At 39.3% G+C, this 25,048-nt stretch overlaps 1 protein-coding gene and 1 pseudogene across 3 annotated transcripts in view; one reads left to right on the top strand and one right to left on the bottom strand.

The window, feature by feature from the left end:
• PARD3B (par-3 family cell polarity regulator beta) overlaps nt 1–25,048 on the top strand; it is a 1,706,387-nt gene that overhangs the window by 181,380 nt on the left and 1,499,959 nt on the right. The gene's annotated exons all lie outside the window — the stretch shown is intronic.
• On the bottom strand, nt 2,335–3,567 carry LOC102825343 (annotated as a pseudogene).

The raw sequence follows: 25,048 nt of genomic DNA, 5'->3' as shown, positions 1-25,048 counted from the left end.
AAAAAATTCACATATCCATTTGCAATATTGAAGGATTCTATAGGCAAAATATTGAATAATGCAGAAAGCATCATAGGAGGGCTAAAGGAATACAGAGTCATACTATCCAAAATTTTCAACCATTTCAATTAGTAGCATATGATCAAGAGCCAATGATACCGAAGGAAGACTTCTAAACTGTCCTGAAGATACTGGTGTAAAACAAGGCTCCAGGAAATGATAGAATACCAATTGGAATCTTTCAATAAACTGATACAGCACTGAAGACACTCACTCCTCTATGACAAGGAATTTGGAAGAGAGGTACCTGGCCAACTTATTGGAAAAGATCTGCATTTGTGCCCATACCAGAAAGAAGTGATTTAGCAGAATGGGGAAATCATTAAACAATTTCATTAATATCACATGCAAGTAAAATTTTGCTGAAGATGATGCAAAAACTGTTGTAAAAACTCATCATCTTCCAGAAATTCAAACCAGATTCAAGGGAGTGTTCACTGAAAGAAGAGAAAACCAGAAAGATGTTCACTTGTGCTTTATTGACTATTTCAAAGACATTCAACTGTGTAGATCATGATAGATTAGGAATAACATAGTGAAGAATGGACATGCCAGACACTTAATTGTGCTCATGAAGAACTTGCACATAGACCAAAAGGCAGTTGTTAGAACAGAACAAGGGGATGTTTAATGGTTTAAAATCAGGAAAGATACAAACCAGGGTTGTATTCTTTCACCATAATTATTCAGTCTATATGCTGAGCAAATAATCTGATAAACTGGATTATATGAAGAAGAACTTGACATCATGATTAGAGGGAGAGTTATCAACAGCCTGCATTAGACAGATGATATAACCTGGCTTGCTGAAAGTGAAGAGGACTTAAAATACCTACTAATGAAGATCAAAGTCTTGAGTCTTTGATATAGGTTGCATCTCAATGTAAAGTAAACAAAAATTCTCTCAATTGGACCAATATAACATCATGATAAACAGAGAAAAGATTGAAGTTGTTAAAGGCTTATTTTTACTTTGATCCAGTCATGGAAGCAGTATTGAGAAAATCAAATGACATATTGCATTAGGCAGATGTGGTGTACAAAACATTTTTAAAGTGTTCAAGAGCACAGGCTTTAGTTTGAGGACTTAGGTGCACCTGACTCAAGTCATGGTATTTTCAGTCGCCTCATATGCATGTAAATGTTGGACAGTGAATAAAGCAGACCATAGGAGAATTGATGCATTTGAATTAGAGTGTTGAAGAAACATATTGAAAGTCCCATGGACTACCAGAAGAACACACAAATCTGTATTGGAAGGAGTACAGCCAGAGTGCTCCATAGAAATCAGAATGGAGAAACTTTGTCTCTTGTATTTCAAACATCTATTTTGGATTGACTAATGCCTGGAGAAGGACATCGTGCTTGGTAAAGTGGAAGGTCAGTGAAGGAGAGGAAGACCCCCAACCATATGGATTGACGCAGTGGCAGCGGCAGTGAGTTAAAAGGTAATAACAACAATTGTGAGGATGGTGCAGAACTTGACAGTGTGTCATTTTGTTGTGCATGGGATCACTATCTCAGAACCTACTTGAGGGCACCTCAGAACAGCAAAAAGAGCTTTGTAACCAACCCTTGCCTAATTGAAGTAAAGCAGAGGTCGAGAGGTCAAGTGCTAGTCAGTACTAGAAGGTATCCTGATGGAAGAATTGTATCCTGGGTGAGTCTTGATCCTGAATTACAGCCTGTCTCTTCCCTAATAAACCCCCTTATTGTGAATAGTATCTTTGTGTTCTGTGCAGCCATTATAATGAATTATCAAACCCGCCAAAGAAGTAGAGGCAGGGCAGGTGGAAGTATGTTTGAACTTTATCTCATAGGAGCGAGTCTTGTATTGATGGTGATTTAGCCCCTTTATCATTGTTTTAATACTTTTTGATGTTGACTTACCTTAAACTTCTAAATAAAAATTATTATTATTATTTTTTATGGGTTACTGCTGCTTTTTTTATTTTGCACACGAGACCACTGGGGATGCTATCTGTTGGCACCTTGGGGATCACACTGGAGTACACATGACCTGACACTTGGTGGGAAGCACGGTGAGAAAAACAATGATTTGGGTTGCTCACACAGCTAGGGTTTCCAACAGGGTTCTAGATGGTCAAGCTTGGCTTGGGCTGCAGCTCTAATGACACAGTGAGAACATCAGCAGGTTCGGGAGAAGGACGCTAACTACCAGAGGCCCTGCTGTACTGGTCTGACATCAGAGGCTGCAGTCCACATCAGGGGCAGAGGTCGAATTAGCTGACTGGAGGCTTGCCTGCCCACAGCTTAGCTGTCGAATGCGTTTCTGAACTTTTGGCCGGCAAACTTAGCCTTGCTGCCCAGCTCCTCTTCAATTCTGAGGACCTGGTTGTACTTGGCCAAGCGCTCAGATCAGCATGATGCACCCGTCTTGATCTGCCCAGTGTAGAGACCCACAACCAGGTCAGCAGTGAAGGTATCCCCAGTCTCCCCAGAACAATGAGACACCATGACGCCCCACCCATTGGACTGGGCCAGCTTGCATGCCTGAAGAGACTCAGTCACTTTGAGCAGGAGGCAGTTGCATGCCTTCCTGCTCACGGCCTTGGCAATTCAATTTGGGGTGGTCACTGTGAGATTGTCCCCTACCACCTAGATCCCTGAAGTGGAAGTAAACTTCGTCCAAGCGTCCCAGTCATCCTGGTCAAAGGGGTCCTTGATAGACACCACTGGGTAGTCCTTGATGAAGGACTTGTACAGGTCTGCCAGCCAGTCAGGTGAGATGTACCTGCTGGAGTCATACTTCCCAGACTGGAAGAACTCTGAGGCAGCTAGGTCCATGCCGATCTCCGCCTTATCAGTGGAACCAGCTTTTCCAATCGCATTCTTAAGTAGCTCCAGGGATTCTTTGTTTTCCTGGATGTTAGGGGCAAACCTGCCTTCATCCCCCATGTTGGTAGCATCCTTCCCATACTTCTCTTTGATGATGTTCTTCAGATTGTGGTAAACCTCGGCTCCGATAAGCAAGGTTTCCTTTAAGTTTGATGCTCCGATGGGGAGGATCATAAACTCCTGCATGGCCAGCTTATTGGTGGTATGAGAGCCACTGTTGACGACATTAAAAGCGGGAACTGGCAGGATGACTTCCGAATTACCAGCCAAGTCAGCAGTGTGACAGTACAGGAGAACCCTCTTCTCAACAGCTCCAGCCTTGCAGTCAGCAAGGGACACACCCAGAATGGCACTGGCCCCAAATAGTGATTTGTTCTCAGTTCCATCCATCAACAGTTAGTCAATCTTCCTGCTAACCAGGGCAGGCATAATAGTTTTATTGATGTTCTCAACAGTCTTTGAGACACCTTTCCCCAGATAGCAGGTCTTGTCACTGTTGCATAGCTCCAGGGCCTCGTAGATACCAGTTGAGGCACCACTGGACACAGCAGCTCTGAAGAGACCTTTTGTGGTGTAAAAATCAACCGCAAGAGTTGGGTTTCCACAGGAGTTAAAGATCTCTCTGGCAAGAATCTTGAGAATGGACATGGTGACTTTCTGGATTCAGTTTTTATTGCTCAAGAAGGAAGTGAAGGGTGCTGCAGACACCAAAGTGAGCATTAGGTGAGCAGACGATGTAACTCCCCAAGTGCCTCTCCCAATTTTCTGCCCTTACCTTAAGCTTTTAATTGGCTAATTTTTAAATTGCCCAGCACTTCCTTCTAGTTTAGTTAAGTCTGAAAGCTCTGCTGAAACCTGTCCTTCACTGAGTGACCCTGCTAGGATTTGGAAGACCAGTGCCACAGCTTCCAGCATCATAGTATGTACAAGCCACCTGACTGCTATAAACTAAGGGATGGATGATGGTTTCTATGAGTCAATTCTTGTTAGATAGAGTACTTCACTACCAAAGTATTTCATAATGATAACTGAGTTACTGAGCTGCAAAAATATGGCATAATTATATAGCTTCTTTGGGCAAGGAAGGGCCAAAGATTTTTTCATTAAATATCAAAAGTGAACAGTTAAAATTTTCAACAGGATGTGAAGAAAACACCTCTTTCACACTTTGTTGTTTGCTTTCTTGTTGCGGCAGTGTAATATAAGTGAGATATATTTTCTGAATCATCTGTGCCTTCTCAGGACTTTTCTCGATGAGTTTGATCATTAGGTGTGACTGCTGTAAGATTTCTTTCTCCATTCTTTCCTATGGATACTTTCTGGTTCTAGTCAAAGCACAGATATGTTCACTAGTTTACCATTCTATATATTAGCTTATTTAGTTTTGAAGTAAGATTCCATTTATTTCAGCATATTTCTAAATAGGAGATATATCCTACATATATGAATAAATAATGTATAAGAAAAACAAATTATAGGTTATGGAATTTAGACACAGCCTCGGAAACCCTGTACAGGGTCGCTGTGAGTTGGAACCGACTCCACAGCACATGGCCACCACCACCACACCTGTTATGACTATTTCCATGGTCAAGAAATGGATTGTTTCTCTCAAGTGTCCTCAATCCAACTAAAATTGTGTCCCCTCCTATAGAGGTAATCACTATTCTGAATTTTATTATTATTGTTTCTGGTTTAAAAAATAAATAGTTTTACTAGTTAAGTATTAAATCTAAACCTGTTAATTTACTGCTACATTGGCAAAGAACAAGGCACCAGGAATTGATGGAATAAAAATTGAAATCTTTCAAGAAAGTGAGATGGCACTGGAGGCACTTGTTCATCTATACCAAGAAATGTGGAAGATAGCTATTTGGCCAATTGATTGGAAGAGATCCGTACAAAGAGAGGTGACCCAATGGAATGTGGACATCATTGGACAATATCTTTGATATCTCATGTGAGTGAAGTTTTATACTAAAGGTAATAACAGAAATTGCTGCAAGCATACATTGACAGAGAACTTCCAGAGGTTCAATCCAGATTCAGAAGAGGATGTGGAATGAGGGATATCATTGTGGATGTCTGATGGATCTTGGCTGAAAGCAAGAATATCAGAAAGATGTTTACCTGTGCTTTATTGACTATTCAAAGACTTTTGGTTGTGTGTATCATGACAAGCTATGGACAACATTACAAAGTATGAGTATACCAGAACACTTAATTGTGCTTATGAGGAATCTGTACCTGGATCAAGAGGTAGTTGCTCGACAGAACATGGGAACATTGAATGGTGGTTTAAAATTAGGAAAGATGTGTGACAGGGTTGTATTCTTTCACCATACTTATTCAACCTGTGTGCTGGGCAAATAATCGGAGATTCTGGGTTATATGAAGAAAAACGTGACATCAAGATTGGAGGAAGGTTCATTAACAACCTGTGATATGCAGATGATACAACCTTGCTTGCTGAAAGTGAAGAGCACTTAAAATACTTACTGATGAAGATCAAAGACCAAAGCCTTTGGTATGATTGCATCTCATTATAAAAAAACAAAAATCCTCACCATTAGACAAATAAACAATGTTCTTATCAATGGACAAAAGATTGAAGTTGTCAAGGACATCATCTTGGATCAACTATCAACACTCATGGAAGCAGCAGTCAAGAAATCAAATGACATATTGCATTAGGCACATCTGTTGCACAAGACCTATTTAAAGTGTTTAAGAGCAAAGATGTCAGCTTGAGGACGAAGGTGTACTTGACCCAAGCCATGGTATTTTCAGTAACCTCATATGCATGCAAAAGTTTGACAGTGAATAAGGAAGATCATAGAAGAATTGATACTTTTTGAGTTATGGTATTGGAGGAGAATATTGAAAGTACCATGGGCTGCCAAAAGAACCAACAGATCTGTGTTGGAAGAAGTGCAGCCAGAGTGCTCCTTGAAGGTCTCTTACACTTTGGGCATATTATCAGGAGGGACCAGTCGCTGGAGAAGGATTTCATGTTTGGTAAGATGGAGGTTCAGCAAAAAAGAGGAAGACCCCCAGCGAGATGGACTGTCAAAGTGGCAGCCTCAGTTGGCTCAAGTGTGGCAACAGTTGTGAGGTTGGCCCAGGATTGGGCAGTGTTTTATTCTCTTGTGCATAGTGTTGCTATGAGTCGGTGCTGACTCTTTGGTACCTAACAACAACAATGCTCTTTTCTGAACTTTATTTGATTGTACTCATGCAGTTTTATGTCATATGCTTTTGTTCAACTATGCATTGGTGCTTTGAAGCCAGGATGGCAGAACTTCATCTCTCATATTTTGGACATGTTGTTACGAGAGACCAGTCCATAGAGAAGGACATCATGCTTGTAAAGTGAAGAGTCAGCAGAGGAGAGGAAGACCCCCAAGAAGACGAAAAGCAGAATAGTAGCAGCAGTAGACTAATTGTAACAATTGTCAGGATGGCACTGGACCGTGCAGTGGTTCGTTCTGTTGTGCATAGGGTCACTATGAGTTGGAATTGACTTGAGGGCACCTAGCAACAACAACAACAACAAAGAGTCCTGGTGGTGTAATGGATTACACACTGGGCTGCTAGCCACAAAGTCAGCAATTATACCCCAGCAGGCAATCCATGGGAGAAAGATGAGGCTTCCTGCTCCTGTGAATACTTACACCCATGAAAATCCTCTACAGAGTAGCTATGATTTGGAATCAACTTGTCAGCAGACAACCACCACCATGTAGAGAGTTATCCATGCTATTATATGTAGCTTTAGTTTGTTAATTTTCATAGTTGTATGGAATTCCCTTCCACCACTCGTCTGTCAGTTAGTTGTACTGTGTTGGCTTGTGTGTTGCTGTGATTCTGGAAGATATACCGTGGTATTTTAAATACCATGGTGGACAGCTTTCAGATGAGCTTCCAGATGAAGACAGACTAGGAAGAAGGAGAGACAAATGGGCTACTTCCAAGTATCTAGTCACTGAAAACTTTATGAATAGCAGTGGAATTCTGTCAGCACCAATGATTGAATATTGAAACATAATGAAGACCACCAGAATATTGTCAGATATACTGCTGGAAGATGAGCCCTTCAGGATGTAAGGCAATCAAAATATGACAAGGGAAAAGCTGCCTTTTCAAAGTAGAGTTGACCGTGATGACTCTCATAGAGTAAAGCCCTCAGGGCATTCATTTGCTGATGGGGCACAACTCAAAATGAAGAGAAACATTTGTAAACATCCATTAGTCATTAGAACATGGAATGTATGAAGTATGAATCTTGGAAAATTGGGAATTGTCAAAAATGAAATGAAACACATATACATGAGTATCCTAGGCATTAGTGAACTGAAATGGACTGTATTGGCCATTTGGAATTTGACAATCACTTGGTTTACTATGACAGGAATGACAGAGTGAAGAGGAATGGCATCACATTCGTCAATAAAAAGGACATATCAAGATCTGTCATGAAATACAACATTGTCTGTGATATAATAATATCCATACGTCTAGAAGGAAGCCCAGTTATTACCACTATTATTAAATTTACACACCAACCACTAAAGCCAGTGATGATGAAAATGAATAATTCTACCAACTTCTTCAGTTTGAAATTGATCAATCATGCAATCAAGATGTATTGATCATTATTGTTGATTTGAATGCAAAGGATGGAAACAAAGAGGAGCACTGATTGGAAAATATGGCCTTGGTGATAGAAGTGATGCTGGAGATTGTATGATGGAATTTTCCAAGACCAATGACTTGTTTATTGCAAATACCTTTTTTTAACGACATAAAAGACAGCTATATACATGGACCTTACCAAATGGAATACACAGAAATCAAATTGACTTATGTTTGTGAAAAGAGACAATGGAAAAGCTCCATATCATCAGCCAAAACAAGGCCAGGGGCAGACTGTGGAACAGACCATCTGTTGCTCATAAGCAACTTCAGGTTGAAGATGAAGAAAATTTAAACAAGTCCACAAGAGACAAAATATAATCTTGAACATATCCCACCTGAATTTAGAGACCATCTCAAGAACAGATTTGATGCATTAGACACTAAATATCAAAGACCAGTAGAGTTGTGGGATGACCTCAAGAACTTCATACAGGAAGAAAGCAAAAGATTATTAAGAAGACAGAAAAGAAGGAAAAGACCCAAATGGATGTCAGAGGAGACTCTGAAACTTGCTCTCCAGCGTAGAGATGCTAAAGCAAATGGCAGAAGTGAGGAGGTACAAGAGCTGAACAGAAAATTTCAAAGGTCCACATGAGAAGACAAAGTCAACTATTATAACAAAATGTACAAAGAACTGGAATTACAAAACCAAGGGGGATGAATGCGCTCAGCATTTTTCAAGTTCAGGGAACTTGAAAAAAATTCATATCTTGACCTGTGGTATTGAACAATTCTCTGGGCAAATTATTGAATGATGCAGAAAGTATCAAAATAAAATGTAAGGAATGCACAGAGTCACTATACCACAAAGAAATGGTTGATGTTCAGCCATTGCAAGAGGTAGCATATGATCAAGAGCCAGTGATCCTGAAGGAAAGAATCCAAGGAGCATTGAAGGCATTGGCAAAGGTTTACTAAAGATATACAAACAGTTCCACGCATACATTGACAGAGAACTTCCAGAGGTTGAAGCTGGAATCAGAAGAGGACGTGGAATGAGGGATATCATTGCTGACATCAGATTGATCTTGGCTGAAAGCAGAGAATACCAAAAAGATGTTTACCTGTGCTTTATTGACTATGCAAAAGTCTTTTAATTGTATGGATCATAAAAAACTATGGACAACAATATGAAATATTAGTATTTCGGAGCACTTAATTGTGCTCATGGTGGTGGCTGTGTGCCATGGAGTTGGTTCCAACTTATAGCGACCCTGTACTGGGTTTCTGAGGCTATAAATCTTTACGGGAGCATAATGCCTCATCTTTCTCCCATGGAACAGCTGGTAGTTTCCAACTGCTGACCTTGTGATTCGGAGCCTGATTCATAACCACTACACTACCAGAGCTCCTTAATTGTGCTCATGAGGAATCTGCATATAGACCAAGAGGCAGTTGTTCAAACAGAACATGGGAACGCTTAATGATTTAAAATTAGGAGAAGTGTGCGACAGGGTTGTATTCTTTCACCATATTTATTCAATCTGTATGCTGAGCAAATAATCAGAGAAGGTTTATTATAGGAGGAAGGCTTTATTATTGGAGGAAGTCTCATTAACAATCTGCAATAGGCAGATGATGCAACCTTGATTGCTGAAAGTGAAGAGGACTTAAAGTACTTACTAATAAAGATCAAAGACCACAACCTTCAGTATGGCTTGCACCTCAATGTAAAGAAGACAAAAATCCTCACCACTGGACCAATAAACAACATCCATATCAATAGAGAAAAGATTGAAATTGTCGAAGACTTCATTTTGCTTGGATTAACTATCAACACTCATGGAAGCAGCAGTCAAAAAAATTAAATGACTTACTGCTTTAGGCAACATCTGTTGCACAAGACCTTCTTAAAGGGTTGAAGAGCAAAGGTGTCAATTTGAGGACTTAGGTACGCCTGACCCAAGCCATTGTATTTTCAGTAACCTCATATGCATGCTTAAGCTGGACAGTGAATAAGGAAGACTGTAAAATAATTGATGCATTTGAGCCATGGTGTTGGAGGAGAATATTAAAAAAGCATGGACTGGCAAAAGGACAAACAAATCTGTGTTGGAAGAAGTATAGCCTGAGTGCTCATTGGAAGCCAGGGTGGCCAAATTTTGTCTCTCATACTTAAGACATTTTATCAGGAGGGACATGTCACTGAATATCAGGTTTCATAAATTGGATAGTTGAAGAAAAATCGAAGACCCCCAATGAGATGGATTGACACAATGGCGGCAGCAGTGGAATCTGGCATAGCAATGACTGTGAGCTTGGCTCAGGACTGGGCAATGTTTCGTTCTGGTGTGCATAGAGTCACTATGAATCAGTACTGACTCAATGACACCTAACAACAACAAATGGAATTCCTTTGTATTAACATGCCAATATTTAGTTATCCATTGTCTTGATGACCATGTGGTTTGTTTCCAATTTGGGGCTATTGTAAACACGGCTATAGTGAACATTCTTACACATGTATTCTAGTGTACATGTATAATATAGAGTTTTAATATAGAGATAACTTCAGCGACTTGATAAGTTCATTTGCTGAAATTGCAGATCCCTTGCTGCTGCTTTTCTTTAGTGTTGCTGTTAAATGCCCTGTCCAGTTACCAATAACTCAATGTACCGTAGCATCACAAAGGAAATTACATTCAAATTATGTATGTAACGGTTAGCTAGCTTGTCATGAAGTGTAAAAGTAGATATAAGGTTTTGAATGTACACATATTATAACGCTGAAGGTCAAATTATAAAGTGTTGTAGAAAAAAAAAAAAAGATGAAGACCCTAAATGATATGGGCTGACACTGGCTGTAACAATGGACTCAGATATGGCAAAAAATGTGAGAATGATACTGATGGGTCAGTGTTCCATTCTGGTGTATATAGAGTCTCTTTGAGTTGGAATTGACTTGATAACATCTAACAACAACATGAAATAAACACAACCAGAATGCTCATTAAAAGTGAGCATGGCATGACTTCATCTCACATACTTATGGCATGTTATCAAGAGGGACCAGTTTCTGGAGAAGGACATACGTGACAAAGTGGAGGGTCAGTGATAAAAGAGGAAAGACTCTCAGCAAGATGGATTGGCATAGCAGTTGTAACAATGGACTTAAAGACAGTAACTCTTGTGAGTATGATGCAAGGCTGCATAGGACTGAACAGTGTTTTGTTCTGTTGTACGTAGGGCCACTAAGAGTCAGAAACAACTTGACCATACCTAGTAACAGAATCAAGTTAATTCCCAAAATGTTCCTAGTGCAATACCTTGTTTTAGGGTTATTTTCAGACCTACTTCATTCTCTACCACCTTAAGGTTTTAGGACTGAAGAGAAGACCTTAGGCCAATCACTTTAAAATGAGAAATCCCTTAGGTATGTTAAGAAACACATCCCATTGTTCTGAAAGCATGTTCTTGGCAAAAGTGAAACTCTTAGCTCAGATCTGTTCTTTCTGAACTATTCTTCAGAGTTACTGTCCCTGTTTCCAGTTTTACATTTTGAAAGGTGGTTTTGTTTTATGTACTGTTTCTCAATGTGAGCTGCCTTGCACACTTGAAATATTGTTTCACATCAGCTCTCAATGTGTGACAGCCAAAGAGGCTTACACTAGTAGTGAGGGGGTCACAGCCTGAGCCATTGAGGGCAGGATGATGGTGTCTCAGGAAGCACAGCATGGGTGGCCTAGTCTTGTTAGTCATTTTTAAACTGCTGCTTCATAGGGGCTTCCTTCGGTCAAGTGATTGTAATAGGCCTGAGTGAGTCTGTTGTTAGACCCAAACATTCCATTCCAGTGCCCGGTCACTTACTTCTCTTGCTAGGAGTATAAAGAACTGGAGGAGAAAGAGAGGAAGCTATTCCCAGTTTGCTCTTTATCATTATACTTGTTTTCTCAGCAATTCCTATTTATTAATAGTTATGGTTTATAATTTAATTCCTCCTAGAGGAACCGAGGCTAGGTAAAGATAATTGGAACAGGGTTGGTAGCTTTATGAAGTCTATATATGCTTAAAAATAAATCATTTTGAGACCTTTTTTTTTTTTTAAATGAAGCTACCTGAACCTTTTGGAGCCACAGAATGAACTTTAGCTTTAGTACACAAACTATTCTGATAGTTACTATTCCAATAACCTGAATTGAAAACCATGGACTGAATGAGATGTTGAATGAAAACTGCATGCTATGACCTCCTAGCCCTCATCTCTGCTGACTTCATGTTCCAAATCTTATCATTACACACCGCACACATCCTTGAAATAATGTCCTGTATATCTATGGAAGAAGAAGGTGAGGCAGTGAGTCAGACACTGCATGTTACATGGACCAAAGGAATCAGGAGACAAAGAGCAGAGACACTAGACCTAGAGTAAAAATCTTTTCTTGGGGACTCATCTCATGTGATTTGATCTTTCCCCATCAGCTGTAAAATCAAGCAACAAATATTGATTGAGCATGTTCAATGTACACAGCATTGTGCTAAGTGCTTTGGGGATAGAAAGAATGAAAAGACATTGTCCTTCAATGTCATTGTCGGCTAAGTGGCTTCGAGTTGGTCCAGGCTTACAGCGATCCTGTGTAGGGTTTCCAATGAGTGGCTGATAAGTATGAACAGCTGGCCTCGCAGTTCAAACCAAACTTGCAGTCCAGCACATTATACCACAGTGACACACCAGAACATCTGTCCTTCATTGATTGTGCCTTATATTCTAGTTCAGGAGATATGAGACATTTTAAAATGATATATTTATTTTTAATTGCCTTCCCCATCACCTAAGTTGGCACATGTCTGCCCTCTAACCAGTGATTACTTCTCCCTTCCTGCCCACTCCCAGTATCTATGATAGAATGTTTTAAATCATCTTTACATTTTCATAAAATCATAAACAAATACATAAATAGTGATGATTCGCTTATCTATATTTGCCTGAAGAGTATACTGAAATACCTGGTATTGAAACACTTCTTCACTGTACTGAATCATCAATAGTAAATATATATGGTCATGATTTTTCTCCATGACATTGTCCTGATAATGTACTTTAATAAACCTTGGTTGCCTGCAACTAAACTTTAAAAACTATCAAAATAGTTCTTAGTTTTTAAAAATGGAAAACAATGTTTGACAGATTTTTGGATACAACATCTTTACATTTGTTTCTCATAGTTTCTACAGAGTTTTGTCATACAGGTGTTCGGTGTCACCTACTAGGTGGCCTGTGCTAGAAGGCGATGACTTAGACATGCTTCGAATCTACTAAGCCATGAAAGGCTAACGTGCAGCTGTTGTAAAGTTCCATACTGTGGCTGATCATTGTCCTGATTGCTACATGACATTAAAATTTTCCATTTTGTATATGAGACATATGAAACTTTGTATTTTGATCTTTATTCAAAGACACTTTGAAGACTAAAAGTTAACAACCACAACAACAACAAAAAAACAAGTACCTCATTAAATTCTTCAGGTCAAACTCTTACAGAAGGGAAGAGGCAAAGCAGAGATCAAGATCAAGTACTAGGCATGTGGTTGACTTACACATTTTCTTTTTTGTTCTTACCGTATAAAATTTCTCACTCATTGTATTTTGTTGTTGTTGTTAAGTGCCATCAAGGTGGTTCTGATGCATATCGACTCTGTATAGTGTTTTGGAGGAGCAGCTGGTGAACCGCCAACCTTGAAGTTCAAATGGCTTTGCAGTCTGGTGCATTAACCCACTGCACCACACCAGGACTCATTGTATACTGCACCTTAAATTCCCCTGCTCTTGAGTTGATCCCAACTCATAGTGACCCTGTCTAGGGTTTCTAAAGTTGCAAAGATCTCAGCTTTTTCCTGTGAGTGGATGGTAGATTTGAATTGTCGTCCTTGCAGTTTGAAGTCCAGTGCTTACCCTATAGCATCACCAAGACTCTTTCTGCATCCTACAACCAAAATAACCCACTGTCATATAGTCGATTCCTACTCATGGTGACCGTATATAGCAATTCCAAGCCTGTAAATCTTACAGGAGCAGAAAGCTTCATCTTTCTTCCTCAAATGACTGGTGAGTTTGAAATACTGAAATTATGGGTAACAGTATGTTGCTTATCTTACAGCACCACCAGAACTCCTTCTGCACAAAAATATATTATTAATTATTTCTTCCAAGTTTTTAAAACATCTCTTAGTAAACAAGCTATCTTAACAAAACATTTTATGAAGGAGGTTCACCATTGATTTCGACTGATTTGCAAGTCATAAGCCTCATGTACCATTCTTTCCCTCACTTACCTTAAAGTCGAAAGGAATGTTAAATGGTGAAACATTGCAAACTTTCAGAATGTACAATAAACATGTGATTTTTCCTTACGAACTGTGGTGAGCTAAGCCTAGGTTATTTAATAGACACATGTCATTTGCATGGTTACATAAATTTCTAGAAAATATAAGTAGAGCTCTTGTGAGTTTCAAATAATTTTTATTCATTTCCATTAAGTCAGTTTCTAACATTAAAAACAAAATTGGCTCTAGGATCCAACAAAAGTCATCATATTGAAGGATCTTAACTTATTTTCAGGATCCAATCTGCTATTACTAATGTGTCTATGAGTATTTTATTCATTCCTAATCAACTACACAAAGAGATAGTCAAGTTCCCAATCACTCTCTATGATCTTTGTAGACATTTTTAAAAGCTTATTGATATTAAAATGTACAGCTTGGTTTCATTTCTATTGGAGTATGTTTAGCAAATATCTTCGTCCTTGAAAGTTTAAGTAGCCAGGCCAGCTCTGACATTCATCCAGGTGTTTTAGCATTCGCTAGCTGTAGTTGCAGTCTAGAATTTGCTGATCTCAGAAAATGCTAACTCCTCAATTTGCATTCTTAGAGATGTTACTGTTTTATTGAAGTGTTATCAAATGCTCTTGACCTAAAGAATAATCGATAGCTGAGTTTTTAACTTTCTATTACTTAATTAGAATAATCTTTGGAATGCTGACAAAATTGGGCCTTTGTGTTGTTTAGCCCAGACAGTATAATTTCTTTCAGTATCCTCAGCCAATCCTTTAGGTAGCTGCCACTGGAAAGTGGGATCCTCTGAAGTTTTCATGTGAAACAGGAATTCCCAACTCAGCCAGTGGAGTTGGGCATGAAACTCAAATGAATGAGAGGGGTCACATTAAGACTTACATGTTGGAGACTGACCAGGTTGAGGGTACACCTTTTAACACCTTGTAGAATTAGCAAGATCATTGGTCAGAGTCAGTTGATTACTTTCCCACTGGAATGTAGGCTCAGTGTTGCTGACTGTATGATTCATTTTTCATTTTTTCCCCCAGAACAACTAGAAAGTCAGATTTCTATGCAAATCTTTCAAATGCTGTACAAGTCAAATAAAAACACTTTTATGGGCTTTGCTACATCTTAAATGCAATCTTAATTTCATATGGAAGATTAATAAGAAAATGAATGCTAATTTGACTTTAAAACACATGAAGTTATTTTTAGCTGCTGTCACGTTTGACCCCAGACTCATGGAGACAATGGGATCAGACTGTTATGGTCTTCATTGACTGAGTTTATTGGAAGTCTTAATCTAGAAGCTTCAGTAAAAGCTGTAGAGCATCACAGTGGAGCATGCACACCTCCACTAACAACTAGGCATTGGCTGTGCCTGAGGTGCATTGAGCAGGAGCTAAACCCTAGTCCTTCTGAGTGGGTGTGATGTAGAAACAAGTTTGGAACACAGATACTGAGGTCCAAGTCAAGGATCCTCTTAAAGCTAAACATAATACTGGAAACTGTTACTATTTAATGGAATCCTGTCATTAATACCATTAGCTCCCAGAAATGGGAGAGTTCTGAGCAAAACCTGTTTTTGTTCTATATGGGAACCCCAGAGCAAATTGGTTCTACTTGAAAAGGTTGCTATGGATGCTCACCTCCAACCCTAAAGGTCTCTGGAAGAGGTGTGAAGTGCTTGCTGATAGCTCTCAACGAGGTCTCCAGATAGCACATTTGCTTATCATCTGTTTCCTCCTGGGATGGTGCTTTTCAACAAATGTTTATTGAGTATTAGCCCTTCTAAATTATAAATTTCCATCACCTCTCCTGTCTCCTTTAGTCTGCAAAGTTCTCTCCTATCGATAGTTTCCATTTCAACCGCGTTTATCATTGTAACTATCCACTTGCAACTGGTCTTGGCAACTTTTTATAAAACTTCCAAGTCTAGTGAAGAGAAATGTCCTCCCCACTCCGCCCCTGTCATTAAACATTGAAAAACAGATAAAGACATTTTATGGAATACCTATAGTTTGCCAGGGAATGTGCTAAGTTGGGTGGGTGGTGGACAGGCAGAATGGCTATGAAAATAAATAAGATAGATGAATGTTTGTTCTTTAAGAAGATGGTAATTTACTGTTATGTCAATACTGTCTCTGGAAAGGGTTCAGATGATGTATAATAAATCATTAGTGAGCCATGGCAACATCTAGTTACGTTTTGGTCTGGTCTCTAGAAGGTTACAGGGCATTTCTGAAGTGACCACTCCTGTTTTACATTTGACCCTGTATAAACAAGTTGCTGCTTTTGTTGTTCAATGATTTTTTTTTCCCTTTGTAAAATAATTTTTGGCCCTTTAAATTCTTTTACAAATGTCATTAATGTCCAATAGTAGTAGCTATTACATGATACTTTGTAATTCCTAAAAAAGGTGCTACCAAATCTAGCTTGATCTTATCTCCATATAATTTTCCTTCTGAATACATAAGTGCATTTATTGGACATGCAATGTTGCTGTGTGGTTTATGTCAAAAATTAAATCATTAAGAGAATAAATTGCCAAGTTGTCCTCGAATGTTGGGAGCAGTTCAGTTGGGTTTAAACTCTAATGTCCTTCCTTTCCAGAATAAAGATACTTGCCTACATGGCTGAGTGGGTCAGTGCTGATGCTTTGCCAGGACACCCTACCTTATCCCCACTCTTCCTTCAGGTCAGGATTCCTGCTAAGTCCAACCAGCTTTAGGAGTCATTTTCGTCTATTAAGAACAACGTGTTCTAAGGTCACTTTTTAGACAGTCAGTTCCTCACCAGTCATAACTTTTTTAAGTTTGTACCTAGGGAATCCCTGTGTGGTGCAGACAGTTAAGTGCTTGAATACCGTAGAAGGTTGGTGTGTCCAGTCTACCCAGTGGTGTCTCTCAAAAAGGCCTGATGATTTACTACCAAAAGAGCAGAGCCATTCAAAGCCCAGCAGCATGAAGTTCACTCTGAAACACATGCGAGTGGTCATTGTTGAATTGTGGTCCCTAGAATGGTGTTACTATCCTTCTAAATAATAGGGAAGACATAACATTCTCCACGCAAAAGAAGTTAGACAAACAAGTTGTTAAGTGCCATGAAGTCAGGTCCGACCCATAGCGATCCTGCATTGGGTTTCCAAGAAGCACCTAGTGAGCTTGAACCACCGATCTTGCTGTTCAAATTGACTTTGCAGTCAAGCACCTTAACTCACAGGACCAAAGAGGCTTAGGGAAATAAAAGATAGGCTTCTTATAAGCATAGGCTTTCTCACAAAGAGAGGTAAGAGTGACCTCCCAGTTAAGAAGGAGTTGGAGCCCCAAGTACAAGTTGGTTTTTTCTTTATATATGCCTTTGTAAGGGCAGTGGGCTGGTCTCCAGGTTTGAGTGCCTGGGGGAATTGGGCCATATACATTTCTTGAATCCTGTTTCCTCAGGTTTCAACTTACCATCAACTAACTTTATTTCAGCTTACAATGGTTCCCTCCCCACCCCCTTAGCTAACTTTATATCATCTTGCAAACTGTCTTCTCTCTCCCACCCTCACCCCCCTCCCTCCAACACTCCCATTTGCTGAGGTTGGCTTGTTTTCTGCTGAAACAGGACATACCTAGAGTAACTTGGGACCTGCTTCTTTCCCTGTTTTAACAACCTAATGGACTCCTGGTGTAGCACTGTAGGATCAGCCCCGGACTGCAAATGGCTAGGTCAGCAGTTTAAACCCATCATCTGTTCCTCCGAAACACTATACAGGGTCGCTATGAGTCGGAACTGACATGACAGCAGTTGACAATAACAATAACAACAACTACCTGATAGGATTGCCATTAAAGTCAGAATGGACTTGTTAGAGTTTTTCATCCTTGGAAATGGGCCAGTAATCTTCCTGCTATCCCCCTATGTCACTCTAAAAGAAAACTCAGGAAGGATTCCCAGCTACACGGTTCTCACTAAGTGCTGCTGATGGTTCATTTTTCCTTGTTGTTTCCTATATGCTGAACAGGAATACCAGGGAAAGTGTCAGGCAGATGCTGCTGTTGAAGACGTTGGGGTCTTTTCCCTTGGTCCATGGGAATGATACCCAACTGTAGTTGATTTTCTCCTTTCACATATAATAACCAAACAGAGTGCTGCATGAATAAAGGCCTCATTGGCATGATAATCAGATACCGTTTTCTCTTTTCAACTTAGAATTGTTGGACTCTGATACAGGCTGTTCAAACTTGTGCTCTTGAGATTTCTTTGTTCTCTTAAATTCTTGAAGACCCTGATGATCTTAAGGTAATATGGTTTCTGTAGAAAGAGGAACATATTTTTTAAACACATTTAAAAATAAGTCCATTACATTTTATCAAAATAACACATCTTTTCAATGAAAAGTAACCATCTTCAAAACAAGGAATGCAGTGAAAAATATTGTACGTTTTTTAAGAAATTATGGAAGATGAGCTGGGTTCTCATATCTCTGCAATCAACCCATTCTGATGTACTGTTTTTGTTAAAGTTCTGCTAAGTCAGTTCCAACTCATAGCAAACCTGTATAGAGTTTCCGAGGAGCAGTTAGTAGGTTTGAACCTCTGAGACCTTATGGTTAGCAGTCCAGTGCTTGTCCTACTGCGCCACACCAGGACTCAAGGTAGAAAATGTCTGGGATGGTAAAACTTGAATAAGGAATAAAATATCAATTGCTTGTCCTTAGATACTGGGCTTTTTTTAGGTAATGAAGAAATTCCTGCGTTCTGTGCATCTGGGAGTTGAGTTGTAGTAATACCAGGTTGGGCTTTAGAAGACTAGAAAGTCATGAAATATACTATAAAAGAGGTTTATTATAATATGGACAAATAATACCTGAAGGGGAGACGTGCCATAGGCAGCAGCATCTCGCCATGCGTACAGTCTAAGGTGTATTTATTGTAAGAGGTTAAGGTGCAAAGTGGTTCCGCTTCATGTGTTGATGCCTATTTGTGCACTTCTGCTCTTAGGTGTTGATGTCCTGTTTCTCACTTTTTCTATGCTGTGTGTGGCTGGCATCCATGATGGTGTCTAAGGTTTCATGATGGATTCTGTTGAGGAGATTTCTGGGATACTTGACATAGCTGATTTTGTACCTGTGCTGAAAACCAGTTCAGGGGAGGTTAATAGGTAGCTGCTGGTTAACCACCCCTGCTGGGGAGCGCAACAGGGAGGGAGGGAGGGCTTACAAGCCCCGCTGGATTCTGGACACACTAGGAGATATTTTTTTTTTTTTTCATTTTACCTTGTTTTTATCCTGCCTGCCTGACAAGGAGATAGATTCTCTTTCTTGTCAACATCTTTAACCTCTGTTCTTTGTTTTTAGAGATTTTTTTGTTTTTTTAAATGGTTTATTGATCTTTTCCCAGTACCACTTTTCAGACGCCCCAGTACTTTTCTTCAGTAATTTTCTTGCCGTTCCCTTACCCTACCAGTAGAAGGGTAATGAAATTCTTGCCAGAGGAGCATGGATAAATACTCTCCACTTCCTGAAAGTTAGATGCCGAAGGTAAACATTTGATCATTGGTGTAAAATATTAAAGAATGCTGATTTTCCTGTTTGACATGATAGTGAATGGGAATGTATTTTATAAAGATTTTCTATGAAAGACCATTTGTATTTCCACATTTAAAAATTGATTCTGGCTTTTAAACAACGTTCCTTATAAACACATTTTGGCAGTGGGGAAATCCATTCCGAAGAACTTATAGGCAAATAAATAGCCTTTGAGAATTTGGATTCATTAGCAGGGCTTATTCCTTTGGCTATGTTTTCTGATAATCGTTTTCTGTTAGATATGTGAATGTCAGAGAGCAGAAGTAATACGAATTTGTCTCCTGTGCTCATTAGTGAAGTCGTACTAGATGAGGCAGGGTGAAGCATTCCAAGGAGTAATCAGTCTCTTACAGTTCTCTCCCTTTCTTTCATCTTATTCTTCTCCATGTTTATTGAGCATTAGTTGAAAAGCCTTGTGTTGAATAGGAACTTCGGCTTATGTAAATATTTGATATAAGTGTTTTCAGGGTACACTTTTAGCAAATCCATTGCTCTCATGAAGAACACTACAGAGAAAATATTTGCTGGTTTAGGAATGTTAAGAATCTTTGGGAGTAGCTCTTCAATGAACCCTGCAATGTGTTGACCTTATTTGTGGCTCTGAGTTCCTTTTTTTTTTTAGTTCTCAAATTCAGGCCTTTCAAATTCTTTATAAAGTATAAAATGTCTCTGTATTAGGGTTTTAAAGATATGATTCCAGAAAGAAATATGTATTTGTTTTGAAAAGTGTTGGGATAGCTTTGAAGAAAAGATTACCGACATGGTCTATTTGAGGGGTAGAGTCCCTGCCTGGTACTGCCCCACCCTCAGCTCTGTGGCTTCTGGTCACAGGGCTACAAGGACTCTGTCAGAGGAACAGGGGCACTCTTCCTGACATGACCCTTAAGTGTCATCTGGACCAGGGCTATAGCCCCACACCTAGTGGTCACTTTCCTTATTACAGAGGAACTAAACCACATCCCTCAACCAGCTGATAATTCCAACCTTTCCAATGATCCATGCTTACTGCCCCTGCCATTCTGCACAGACCATTGAGAACCAGCCTGAAACTTGTTCTCCAGAATAGGGATACTAAAGCAAATGGAAGAAATGAGCAAGTAAAAGAGCTGAACAGAAAATTCCAAACAACCAAACAAAAATAGCTCAGGAAGACAAAGTCAGGTATCTTAATGAAATGTGTGCAAAGATGTGGAGTTAGAAAACCAAAAGGGAAGAACACGCTCAGCATTTCTCAAGCTGAGGGATTAGAAGAAAAAATTCAAACCTGTACTTGCCATATCGAAGGATTCTATGGGCAAAACTTAAGTCCTGGTGTGGTGCTGTGGGTTAATGTGCTGGACTGCAAGGTCAGTTTGAACTGCAAGGTCGGTAGTTCAAGCTCACCAGCTGCTTGTCAGAAACCCTATACAATAGGGTCACTATGAGTTGCAATTGGCTTGATAGCACTTAACAACAAAAATGTGGGCAAAATATTGAATGAGGCAGAAAGCATCCAAAGGAGATGAAAAGAATACGCAGAGTCACTGTACCAAAAAGAAATGTTTGATGTTCAGTCATTCCAAGAGACAGCATATGATCAAGACCCAGTGCTACTGAAGGAGGAAGTCCAGGGTGCACTGATAAAGAAGGCATTGGCAAAATGCTCAAGCTGGGGACTTTAGATCCAGAGAGGGAGAGCGACTGTGTGATGAAAATGAAGGGGGGGGGCAGGGGGAGGGTAGGAGGCAGGCTTGCAGTGTATACCATACTGTTTGGTTGGTTGATGATGCATGGAGGGGATTGTAACCATGGCAATGAAACGATATACAATAGAATGAATGTAAAACTAATGATCTCCCATGTAAACAAACTATCCTATAATTTACAATAAAACACTAAAAAACAAAACAACAACCAAAAAACCCCAATGCTCAACGAGTTGATGGAATACACACGAAATCTTTTAAATAACTGATGCAGCACTGACACACTCACTTATCTATGCCAAGAAATTTGGAAGATAGCTTCCTGGCCAACTGATTGGAAGAGATGCATATTTTAGTTAATTCCAAAGAGAAGTGACTCAATGGAATGCAGAAAACATTGGACAACATCATTAATATCACAGGCAAGTAAAATTTTGCTAAAGATATGTCATTAACAGCTGCAACAGTACATTGACAGGGAACTGCCAGAGTAGTTGATTGCTATCCTCTCCATGTAACAGTGGTTGTCCAACTTTTTCATTGTAGTTTTTTTCCATTCCATCCTCCTCCTCCCATCCTTTCTCAACTTTGTCCTTAGGTAAACAGTTGTCTTTTTTATGTATGTTTGTTTTTTGTTTTGTTTTATAAAGCTTATATTGTGATGCTCTTTTAATCTTAAATGGTTGACCATTACATGGTGAGCATACCTTACTAGTGTTGTTGAGCCTCTATAAACCCATGAATTGCTTAGCTGAAAATTGGAACACAAGGGAAAGTTCCCTTCTATACCTGAAGGGTGGTTGAAGGCCATGGTCTTGAGTTCCTCTAGTTTCTTTCTAACCAGGAAGCCTGGTCTTTTTCTAAATTATTAATTTTGAGTTTGAGTTGTGTTCCACATTTTGTCCCACTTTGTCCAGTGCTTTCTAATGTGAGCTGTTTCTGAGTAGTAGGTAGTGGTAGCCAGGCACCATCTAGTTCTTCTCATCTCACTGTCATGATAACTGATGTTCATATGTTGTTTGCCCATTGGACTGATTGATGCCAAGCATCTTCAATTTTCATTATTCTTTCTTCCATACATGGACAGACCAATAATTACACCTTAGATGATACGCATGATTTTTTAAGATCTCAGTCACTACTTACCCAAGTAGAATGTAGAACATAGTATTTGTGGATGATGCTGTGGCATGTGTATTTAATGGTATAAATGGAAAAAGGAGATTTACTACATAGATAATCTTACGTGGCTTAGGTGTTGGACTGCTGCTTTATGATTGGCAGCTCCTTTGTGTGAAAAAAATGAAGCAGTCTGCTCACTTATATAAGGTCACTATGAGTCAGAATTGACTGCATGACAGAGTGGTTGTCTTTGGTATGGGAGGAATATTTGGTGAGGAAATGCTGAAATGATTATAGTAATGAAAAAGAATGTCAGACAGATTCAGTCATGGTTGTGGCCTAAGTAACTTAAGAGTGATCTTAGAATTAATAAGGAGATACTACCCTTTGATTAATGTCCACTAGGCTCATTAACAACCTGCGATACACAGATGATACAACCTTGCTTGCTGAAAGTGAAGAGGACTTAAAATACTTACTGATGAAGATCAAAGATCACAGCCTTTGGTATGGATTACATCTCAATGTAAAGAAAACAAAAATCCTCACCACTGGACCAATAAACAACATTCTTATCAATGGAGAAAAGATTGAAGTTGTCAAGAACTTCATTTTTCTTGGATAACCATCAACACTCATGGAAGCAGCAGTCAAGAAATCAAACAACGTATTGCATTAGGCAAATCTGTTGCAGAAGACCTTTTAGAAGTGTTGAAGAGCAAAGATGTCAGCTTGAGGACTAAGTTGCATCTGACCCTAGCCATCGTATTTTCAGTAACCTCATATGCATGCTAAAGTTGGACAGTGAATAAGGAGAACCTTAGCAGAATTGATGCATCCTATTTACAGTGTTGGAGGAGAATATTAAAAGTACCATGGGCTGCCAAAAGAACAAACAGATCTGTCCTTAAAGAAGTACAGCCAAAGTGCTTTTTGGAGGCAAGGATGGCCATACTTTTCTCTCATACTACGGACATATTATCAGGAGAGGTATATCATGTTTGGTAAAGTGGAGGGTCAGAGAAAAAGAGGAAGATCCCCAGCGAGATGGATTGGCAAAGTGGCAGCATCAATGGGCTCAAGCATGGCAACAGTTGTGAGGCTAGCCCAGGACCAAGCAGTGTTTCGTTCTGTTGTGCATAGGGTCGCTTTGAGTAGGTACCCATTTGATGGCAACTAACAACAACAACAGGCTGTAAATTACATGTGGACAGGGGTATAGTTTTCTACTGTTATCCAGCAGAATCAGGACCCCATGCATAGTTGTTATTGTTTTTAAGTGCCAAAGAGTTGGTTCTGACGCATAGCAATATATTGATGGCTACTTCGATATTTATTCTTTTAGTCTCTTCTTATTCTATAGGTATTTTATAATTTCCTTGACTTTTAATATTGCTTCTATGAATGACGTATAAATGTATATGTCCTGACATCTCTTCTCAGCTTCATTACCACATTATTTCCTCCTGTTAGACTTCTTCATCTGAATCATTGAGAAACATCTCAGACTCAATATCTGCAAAAGCTAAATTTGCTTTTACCAACCTCGTTTCTTTTAACCCAGGCTTTCCTCTTTGTTACAGATCTTATAATGAACTCATTACACTTTTGGATTTTTAGTATATTTTTTGCTATCTCTACATGCCCCCATTCCTTTTGATAAGCCCCAGCCCTCCATGGAGAGTATAAAAAACTGAAATAGACAATACCTTTGTTTAATCTTTATATTCCCTCTTTGCTGTTTGTTGTGTGCCTTTCACATTGTGGTTTGGTGCCACTGGGTATATTCTGGCTCGCAGAGACTCTGTTTACCACACAGTGAACCACTGCCCCATCCTGCAACCATCCTCACAATCATTACTGTGTTTAAACCCATTGTTTTGGCCACTGTGTTAATCCATCTTACTGAGAAACTTTTTTGTTTTTGCTGATCTTGTACTTTACCAAGTCCTTGGTGATGTCCTTCTCCAGGGACTAGTTCCTTCTAATAGCATATTGAAAGTATAAGTGATGAAGTCTCGCCATCTTTGCTTCTAAGGAACAAGATAGATTTGTTCAGTCGTCTGGCATTCCTCTCACATAATCATGGTAAATAATCGTGTGGTTGAAATCAGTGTGTTGGTAATATGCCATATAAAAATTTGGAGTCTGCCTTTAAGCATGTGAAAGACTTGTGAAGAGTTTGTAGAATAATAAGAAAAAGTGTCATTAAAGAATGAGACAGAGAGAGTTGAAACTAGCTGTTCCTATGTAGGAATACAAGGTCAAGGCATGATTTATTCATAGTTTCATGTTCCTTGTAGAAGTGGGTATAAATAAATAAAACTTTCAAGCTTGTGAAGTATTATTCACTTCAGAGACAAACAAATTATTTTCCCATTTTGAAAAGACTGGGTAAACTGCAGGTGATACAATTTGGTTGTAAATGCTATCTCAATGGTGAGCATGCCTCTCATGTGTAAGCAGGCAGGACTGATGCGGTCAGTTGTTGATACCTGATTGGTCTTCCATAGCTTTTGTCTGTTCTGATAGGTTGGGTTATTTCTGCTATAGAGTACAAATAACTATTGAAATAAGATTTAGGCTTGTTTTGAATTATAGCTAACATAATTGAAGAACAAAGATGTCAGCTTGAGGATTAAGGTGTGCCTGACACAAGCCTTTGAATTTTCAATAACCTCATATACATGTGAAAACTGGACAGCAAAAAAGGAAGACCTTAGAAGAATTGATGTTTCAGTAGTTGGAAAATATAGCCTTAGTGATAGAAATGATG

The sequence above is a fragment of the Chrysochloris asiatica genome, unplaced genomic scaffold, assembly GCF_000296735.1.
Source record: "Chrysochloris asiatica unplaced genomic scaffold, ChrAsi1.0 scaffold00045, whole genome shotgun sequence".
Lineage (NCBI taxonomy): Eukaryota > Metazoa > Chordata > Mammalia > Afrosoricida > Chrysochloridae > Chrysochloris > Chrysochloris asiatica.
Note: the sequence above shows the minus strand (reverse complement) of the source record. Positions and strands in the feature narration are given on the sequence as shown.